The sequence below is a fragment of the Epinephelus moara genome, chromosome 22 (genome assembly GCF_006386435.1).
Source record: "Epinephelus moara isolate mb chromosome 22, YSFRI_EMoa_1.0, whole genome shotgun sequence".
Taxonomy (NCBI): Eukaryota; Metazoa; Chordata; class Actinopteri; order Perciformes; family Serranidae; genus Epinephelus; species Epinephelus moara.
In genome coordinates this window covers 37,009,460-37,017,775 of record NC_065527.1, presented here as the reverse complement: position 1 = coordinate 37,017,775, position 8,316 = coordinate 37,009,460, and positions in this window count along the sequence as shown.

The following is an 8,316-nucleotide window of genomic DNA, read 5'->3' as shown; positions in this document are numbered from 1 at the left end:
AAAAATAAATAAAATCCTATTGTCTGTCCTGTTTATTGCTTGGGCACTGTTATTTGCGTGACAACACCTGAACATAACACACACAGATGCAGATTGGCTGTTTGTTTCTACCTCTCTCCTCGCTGGAAGTCTCGGACCTCCAGCCGCCCGCCTCCACCTTGATTAAACGCTGAAAATAAAATAAAAGAGGGAGACAGGTTTTTCCTATTTTATCTTATTTTGTTTTATGTCTCCATCTCCTCTCGCTGGAAGCGTCGGACCTCCCGCCTCCCGCTCCCGTCTCAAACACGGAGGTCTCCCTCTCCGCTGAGCACGTCTGAATAGCCTGTAACCATAACAACTGTGTGACACAAACTCAGTGCTTTGGTCATTAACTAATGTCGGGCTCGATTCGGGTTCGGCAGAAATATGCGACCGGACACTATCATCAGTTTATAAACCACGCCCCGGACGGGACGTGAAAAGTGGACATGTCCGGGCAAAAGAGGACATTTGGTCAGCCTAGCCTATAGCATTTTACATTGTATAAGTTAGCCTAGCAGCGAGTGGACTTTTCCTCTACTCATATGAAGCCAGGGACAACAGCAACATTTAAATAAGTTAACATTAAAAAATTCAGCTCCATTACAACTCACAAGGGTCACTGACAAAACAATTGTCTTATACTAAACAATTTTTTCCAAACAAATACAACATGGTAACATTATTAGCATAAGCCTATGGCATTTTACATAGTACATATTAGCCTAGCGACAAGCGGAGATTTCCTCTACTACATATATCTAATAAAGCAAGGATAAAGCACACACAAGATTTAAAATGCTATTTTGTGGGGGCTTTATTGTCTTCACAATTTATTGTTTCTTATCTGTGAAATATTAGTCTGAGTGGGCGGAAGTTCGCTGCATAGATCAGCCTCTCATTGGGCGGAACGAGCCATCCGCTGAAGTCCACCTCCTCCTCCGGATGTGTAGCAGTTTTCAACCGTTTTCAACACATCCTTTACTAACTTTTGCAGTGTTTGATCTTGCAGGGATGTAGCCATTTTTCTGCCATGGTTCGCGTCCTGTAGGCGATATTTTTGTGGGCGTGTTACAGCAAAACCTGTTTCCCCCCGGCAATATTTTGGCAAGCGCACCATTGCTGTGGCACTGCCCAGAACGATTGTGATTGGTTGAAAGAAATACAAGCAGCCGGGGCGTTTTTTTCTCCAATCATAAAGTGAGAGTCGGTCCAGCCAGACCTTTCTTTTCTTGAGAAAGGTCTGGTGAGCGAGACTAGTGAAATATAGGTTAATGAAAGCTTTGTTTCCACTGAGGGAAATGGTTTCAGCTTACAAAAAAAGAGAGGAGGTCTGCGTCGCCATGACGTGTAGTTACATTTCTGGGGAGGTGTATGTCAGACTACGGCGTAGGGTACAGCATCGATTCGATGCAGAAGCATAAATCCCACATTGGCTCTGGCCACCAGCTGTTAATAGCGAGGGTGCATCCCCTGATGCGTTGAAAGTGAGTTTACTCCGTCCTTTTGTCCCGAAGGCGTCCCGGGAAAGAAACCATTTGTCCCAAACATTTTTTCTATTGTCCCTGGGAGGACTGGACACCGCTCTACTTTTCAGCCTTTTCAGTCAAAACTGATGAGAATGTCGGCCGATGGCGAGTGTTCAGCCAATAAATAGATGCATCCCTGCAACATAATGATCATAATAATGATACTTTGATGAATAACAAAAAAATCAACAGAAAGGTCATAAGAAAAAAAAAATACAATAAAAAAGTAAAATACAATAGAAAAGCAGCAAATCTTCACATTGCTTTGACTCTTCATTTCAGAACTTTCCTTAATTGAAGACCCAGATACTAGGGGTTTGGACTGTTGGTTGGACAAATAAAGCATTTGAATATGTTGTCTTTTAAAATATTTCAGAAACGTCTGACATTTCATTTTTCAGAAATTGTCATCCCATAATGGGAAAAAAACAACAGATAAATGGAAAACTGAAAGTAGTAATTGGTTGTATTTAGCTAATTTTGTTTGATACGTTCAACTCATGGTGTGATTTGGAAAGTGGTATATCTGGTATCAACTGAAATACGTTTTTTGGTGCCAACCAAAATGTGTCTGAAAACTGTCGCATGCCAAAAGCTGGCACAAAAGCTGATTTTCTGATAAATCTGAATCCTTTCAGTTTTTTTCATCCTTCACTCAACTGGCCACCAACGTCATTAGACTTTTATATCTGGTTGAATTTAGGTCATGATGTCAGGTGACCAAAATTCAGTGTCAGGATGTCTAATGCTAACGACAATTGACGTAAAATACTAACAGATGACATTGATACTGAAAAATGACATTTAAGTATTAAGAACAAAACCCAATGTCATAATGTTAACGTCCACACAACATGAAATTCTAACATCGTTAGACATTTAAAATATTGTCAACTCGAGTTTTATTGAAACCAAAATTTAACGTCTGTATGACCTAAGAATCCAACGTCTTTCTGATGTCATATTGATGTCCGGTGCCAACTAGAAGGGTAGTTGCTGATTTAAATCAATAAATTGCCAATATTAGACTGTAATTAATAGGGATGCACAATATTGGATTTTTTGCTGATATCTGATACGCCCATACATAACAACTTATTTAGCTGATAACCGATATTGATATATCCACTTTTTTCCCCACCTAATTTTAGTGATCATCAAGTCTCATATTTTTTTCACATTATACATGCATACTCTTATCGTGATGGCCCACCAGCAGATAGAGATGTGAAATAGAATGCTTTTCATTGTATGTAATATTCATTCACACACTTCTTGATCTCTGCAGCCATGGTTATGAAAGCCGGCTCTACGTTGGTGGCGTTCTTGGCACTCGTCTCCAGGAAGGGTTAGCATTGTTGCCTCACGGCAAGAGGGCTCCCGGTCAGAACCCCAGGTGGGAGAGCCTCTGCGTGGAGTCTGCATGTTCTCCTTGTGTCAGCATGGGTTTTCTCCGGGTGCTGGGTTTCCTCCTACACCAAAGACATGCAGGTTATTTGGGGACTCTAAATTGCCTATAGGTGTGAATGTGAACGTGAATGTTTGTCTGTCTCCATTTGTTAGCCCTGTGATAGTCTGGTGACCTGACCAGGGTGAGCCTCTCGCACAATGTCAGCTGGGATAGACTTCAGCCCCCTCATGACCCGCAACATTTTAAGTGGTTATGGAAAATGAATGAATGAATGTGCAAAATAAGAAAAAGCATGTTGGCCAATTCTGTTCATTTTAAAGCTGATATTGACTGATACCGATGACGTGCTGATATTAATGTGCATTCATCGTAATTTATTCAGACACAGTTCTTCAGCAACTGCTTGTGCTTGAACAACATTTAAACAGAAGTTTGGCTTCTTTTGTTAAACGAAAATAAGAGTTTTGTGATAATTAATAAATCAACTAAAATATCACTTTGTTATCAGTGCAGAAACTCAGGTATCAAAATTTTTCAAAGAAAACCCAGCTCGAGAGCATGGTCAGTGGTGACTTGAAGAAAAGGCTACTTGTAGTTAATTGGTTTAAAAAGGGTACCTTCATGGTCCTTTAAATCATTCCATGAGGCCTCTCAGCAGTCACTTTCACACCAAACAGTCTTGTTTCCCAGAAGCTACAATAGAGGGTATAACAAATATCAGGTCAGTATTTTTCACCGTGCAGTAAACGAGGCAGAGATCATCTTTTACAAATGTTTTACATTGAAATGCATTCATACAGACATAAAGACGATGCTAGGAACAAGAATCTCCATCTGCTATGAAGAGAAACTGTCAGAAGGCTGCTGAAACTTGCTAAAAGAACAAAGAAAAAGAAGCTGCTGTTCATTCATGATCTGACTGACTCTTCAATGGTCCTTTAGGAATGTTTTCACTGGGTGCTACTGTGGGGACGCTACAGAAAATAAACACTATTGCTCATTTTATAAAAAGGGGTTTTGTATGAGGATGCACTTGTAACCTTGAAAATAAATTTGTTAATTCATTTGGTGGTTCTCCATTCTCATCCTCTAAACGTGCTCTCTGTGATTCAGCTGGAGACACCAACAGGGAACAGAGACACTGTGACATCACTGATAATGGACTCACAGTGCCACCCAGTGGGCCACACCAGAATGACAATGTAATAATGTCAAAAGCAATTATGTTTACCTTACTGCTATTAATTAACAATGTGGATGACAGTGTAAATAAAGGCTACTGTGGAATATTTCTCGGAGTATAGTGATTCTTATTTCTGTGAACTCTTATTTTGAAGTTGTGGGTGAAAAACAGAATAAAAAGCGACAGCAGACCATGATAACCACAGTCATACTCACTTAGGTGTACAAACAAATCCTTGAAGGGCTCCAGAAGTTCTTGGGGTGACTTTGGGAGTCCTTGAGATGTGCTTTGGTCCATGGCAAGGCTCCAGGATATGTTAAAGCAGTCCAGAGGGGCCTAAGGAGATCCATTTCTAGGAGTCCAGGAGTGTTTATGGGATCCAGGTGCCCTTGAAGAAGTTCTAAGGTGCCCTTAATGTGTTCAGAGATTGTTAGACTTCTTTTAGGATTCCTGAAAAGTACATGAACACCTTTTGTAAGACTCCTAAAAGTTCCAGGAGTCCTGGAATGGGCTGCAGGGGTCTTTAGGATCTTTCAAAAGTCCTAACGTGGAACTCTTGAAGTCCCTGAAGGTGTCACAGGGGGTGGGCTCTTTACATATTGAAGGCATTTTAGGAGGGCTTTGTGTTGTCCCAAGCATGTTTGAGGCATTACAGGAGACCAGTAGTTCTTGATGGGCAGCAAAATGTTCTTGTTTGAGGGAATTTTAGGAGTGCGAATGGGATGTTCCAAAGGTCGTTAAGGGAAATGCCCATTGTCTGTGGGAGTGTTACAGGAGTTCTTAAATAGGTTACAAAATTTTCTGATGGTTGTCCTTTAGTGAGGGTTTCAAGGGGTCCTTATGGTTAAGGAGATCAGTAGTTCTTGATGGGGATGCCTGACAAAGTTGTAGGAGTGATTTGTTCTGGGTATGTCGCGAGAAGCATTCTCATTGCCAAAATTCTGAAAACATGAATATACTTGCTTTTTTCAAGTACTGTAGATACTACAGACGCGATTCATCTGCACTGACAAGGCAGCATATTTGCCTACAAATGCTCTAGTCTGCTGTTAAATGCCAAGTGAAAAGAAAAATGCCTACCAGCAAAGAACAACAACAACACATGGAAGACAGCAATGAGTGCAGCTGCAAAGACAGCTCCACCTCAACACGTCAGTAAGAAAAGCCTTTTAAGGCATAAAATTCTCCACCAAGCTGTCAGAGTTATTCCACCTGAACTTCACACCATTACTAAAAACAATAGAAGATGACTTAAACTGATGGATGACACTACCACTTTCAGGGTTCGTACAGTCATGAAAAACCTGGAAAAGTCATGGAATTTTAAAATGCAATTTCCAGGCCCTGGAAAAGTTATGGAAAATAACATTTTTTCAGAAGAAACTGTGCTGTAAAACATTTGACATTTCGAATATGGGCGAGGCAGTGCTCGTTAGCCACTTGAAGGGGAAAAAGTACGAGACTGTAGCCGCAGTTACTAGCAGCGCAATACCCATAGGTGAGTTTATGAACGCTGATGCTGTGAGGACATCCAGCAACACTACTAAAGTTTCCACAGCAACAAAGCAGACAACTTTGGACGTTTCTGCAAAAAATGAAGTCCTCAAAGTGGAGATACTGTGGGCACTAAAAATCACGAATTCACACTACTCATTCAAGTCATCCGAGGATACGAGCCGTCTTTTCGCCGCCATGTTCCCGGACAGCCAGATTGCAGCGAAATTTACCTGTGGTGAGAACAAGTGTGCCTATGTCTGTACTTTTGGGCTTGCTCCGCACTTTAAAAGACTCTTACTGTCAGAAGTGTCCCAACAAACGGCATATGTAGTGTTGTTTGACGAAAGCCTAAACCACCATTTGCAGTCCAAACAAATGGATTTACACGTGAGTCTGTGGGATGGAGCAGAAGTAAAGACTAAATATGTTGGCTCGGAATTTTTGGGACATTTCACTGCAGTTGATATCGTCAAAAAGATTAGCAACGCACTGTCCGAGACAGGAGTTAACCTCATCCAGCTGTCTATGGACGGGCCACACGTGAACTGGAAAGCGTTTGGACTTCTACAGAAAGAGATGCAAAAGCAGGTGGACAGAATTATTTTATTATTTTATATTTTATATAATTTTGTTGAAAGTGAATACAAGGACTTGCACTACACAGATTTGTTACACATTGAGTTCCAGACTTTGCATATTCCGTCTGTAATGTATCTAAGTGTGCCTGTCTGGTGTTTTTTTGTTTTAGAGAGGCACCTGTCTGGTGTTTTTTTGTTTTAGAGAGGCACCATACATATCAGATTTAAACCTAATTTTACTTAGTGTTACGATAATTAGTTTTCAGTGGTCCCATTGAGATAAAACAATTTCAAGTCATAGAGAAGGCCGGTGCCGGAAAATCATTGGTGAAAAAGTGTAAGAACCCTGCACTTTCTATTATAGTATGCATAGCAACAATAAAGATGATGGTATTGCCAAGAATCAATTACTTATTTACAATGATCCCAATCCAACCTACAGTAAAATGGTTTAACACACACATTACTAACAAAATTTTATTGGAAAAACCCAGAATAAAACTATCCACATTACAACAATCAAAACAACAAGGAGGTCTAGAAGCACCAAATTTCCATCACTACTATTTAGCAAATCAGTTACAATACCTTATCAAATGGATCCACGCAACTCATCACCACCACCCATGGCTCGACATTGAACAAACTGCATGCCAAAACATAGTAATCTCAGACATACCTTTCATCAGTGACACAATCAAAAAACACAACTGCTCAAAAACATCGCAATATCTACAACTTGGAGGAAAATCAATAATATAAAAAATACCACAATCTCACCCACCGCACAAAAACCCATATGGCACAATCCGGACTTCATTGCAAATAAATCACCTCTAACAGGCGCTAAATGGATAGAAAAAGGCATCACACACCTCCATCATATCTCTGACCATAACACCCTGCTAACATTCCAACAGCTTATTGACATATATGGTATTGGGAAACAACAATTTTTAGAATACATCTAATTAAAACATGCAATAAAGGCAAAACTAGACACCATAAACTTAGGACAACCACCGCTACTGGACGAGATCAATAAAATCGCAAAATCTAAGAAACCACTTTCAAAATCGTATAAACTTATATCCGACACTGACAATACATCATGTATCCCTATAAACAAATGGGAGGAAGACCTCAACATCCGCACTGATAACCACTTTTGGAATAAAATCTGTAATAATATCTTCTGCATGTCCAGGAACACTAACATAGGACTAATACAGTATAAGATTATCCACAGAACACACATCACACAGCACAAGATGAATTTAATGGGATTAATTGAATCAGACAAATGCACTCATTTTACATTTAATTCAACCGACGACTACCTCCACGCACTCTGGTCATGTCCACCAATACAACATTTCTGGCAACAAGTAACCACCACACTATCCCAATTTCTTAGCTTTACCATTCCGTTCTCCCCCTCGCTATGTATACTTGGTGATCTAAATACAATTGATACATGTCCAAACCAAATCATCACACCGCTTCTTGTGGCCCTATCACCAAGAAAACAATACTACTAAACCAGAAAAACGGGAAAAAGTCAATATCTCACAATGGTTAGATCTCCTAACACAACACTTATCATTGGAAAAACTATCAGCTTTGCAAAAAAAAAAAAATTCGATAAAATATATTCAGCAATTCTCAGTGCTGTCCTTTTGCCGGTGAGCTGATGCCACAACACAATACAATACAGTACAATACAATATAATACAGATACAAAAGTAAACACAATTGTGTAGCTAAGGGAAGGGAAGGGAAGGGAAGGGAAGGAAAAGAAAAAGGAGGAAAGCAAGAAAGGAAAAGAGAAAAAGGGTTTAAAAAAAAGTGCATATGCATAGACATGAGCAGAAACAAATAACACTAAACCAAAACATTCTGCAAATCTGAAATGTAACTAAACCCAATCAATCAATGCTCTGTTTATTTATTTGTTATTTTTTGTTGTTTTGTCTCTCACAGTCTTTTGTTTCTCCCCCATATTTTTTTGTTTGTTTTTGTTTTGTCTTTAAATATCTTTATGTTCTTTATTGTTGTCCATACTATCGTTGTTGCTTTCTTACTTTCACATTTACT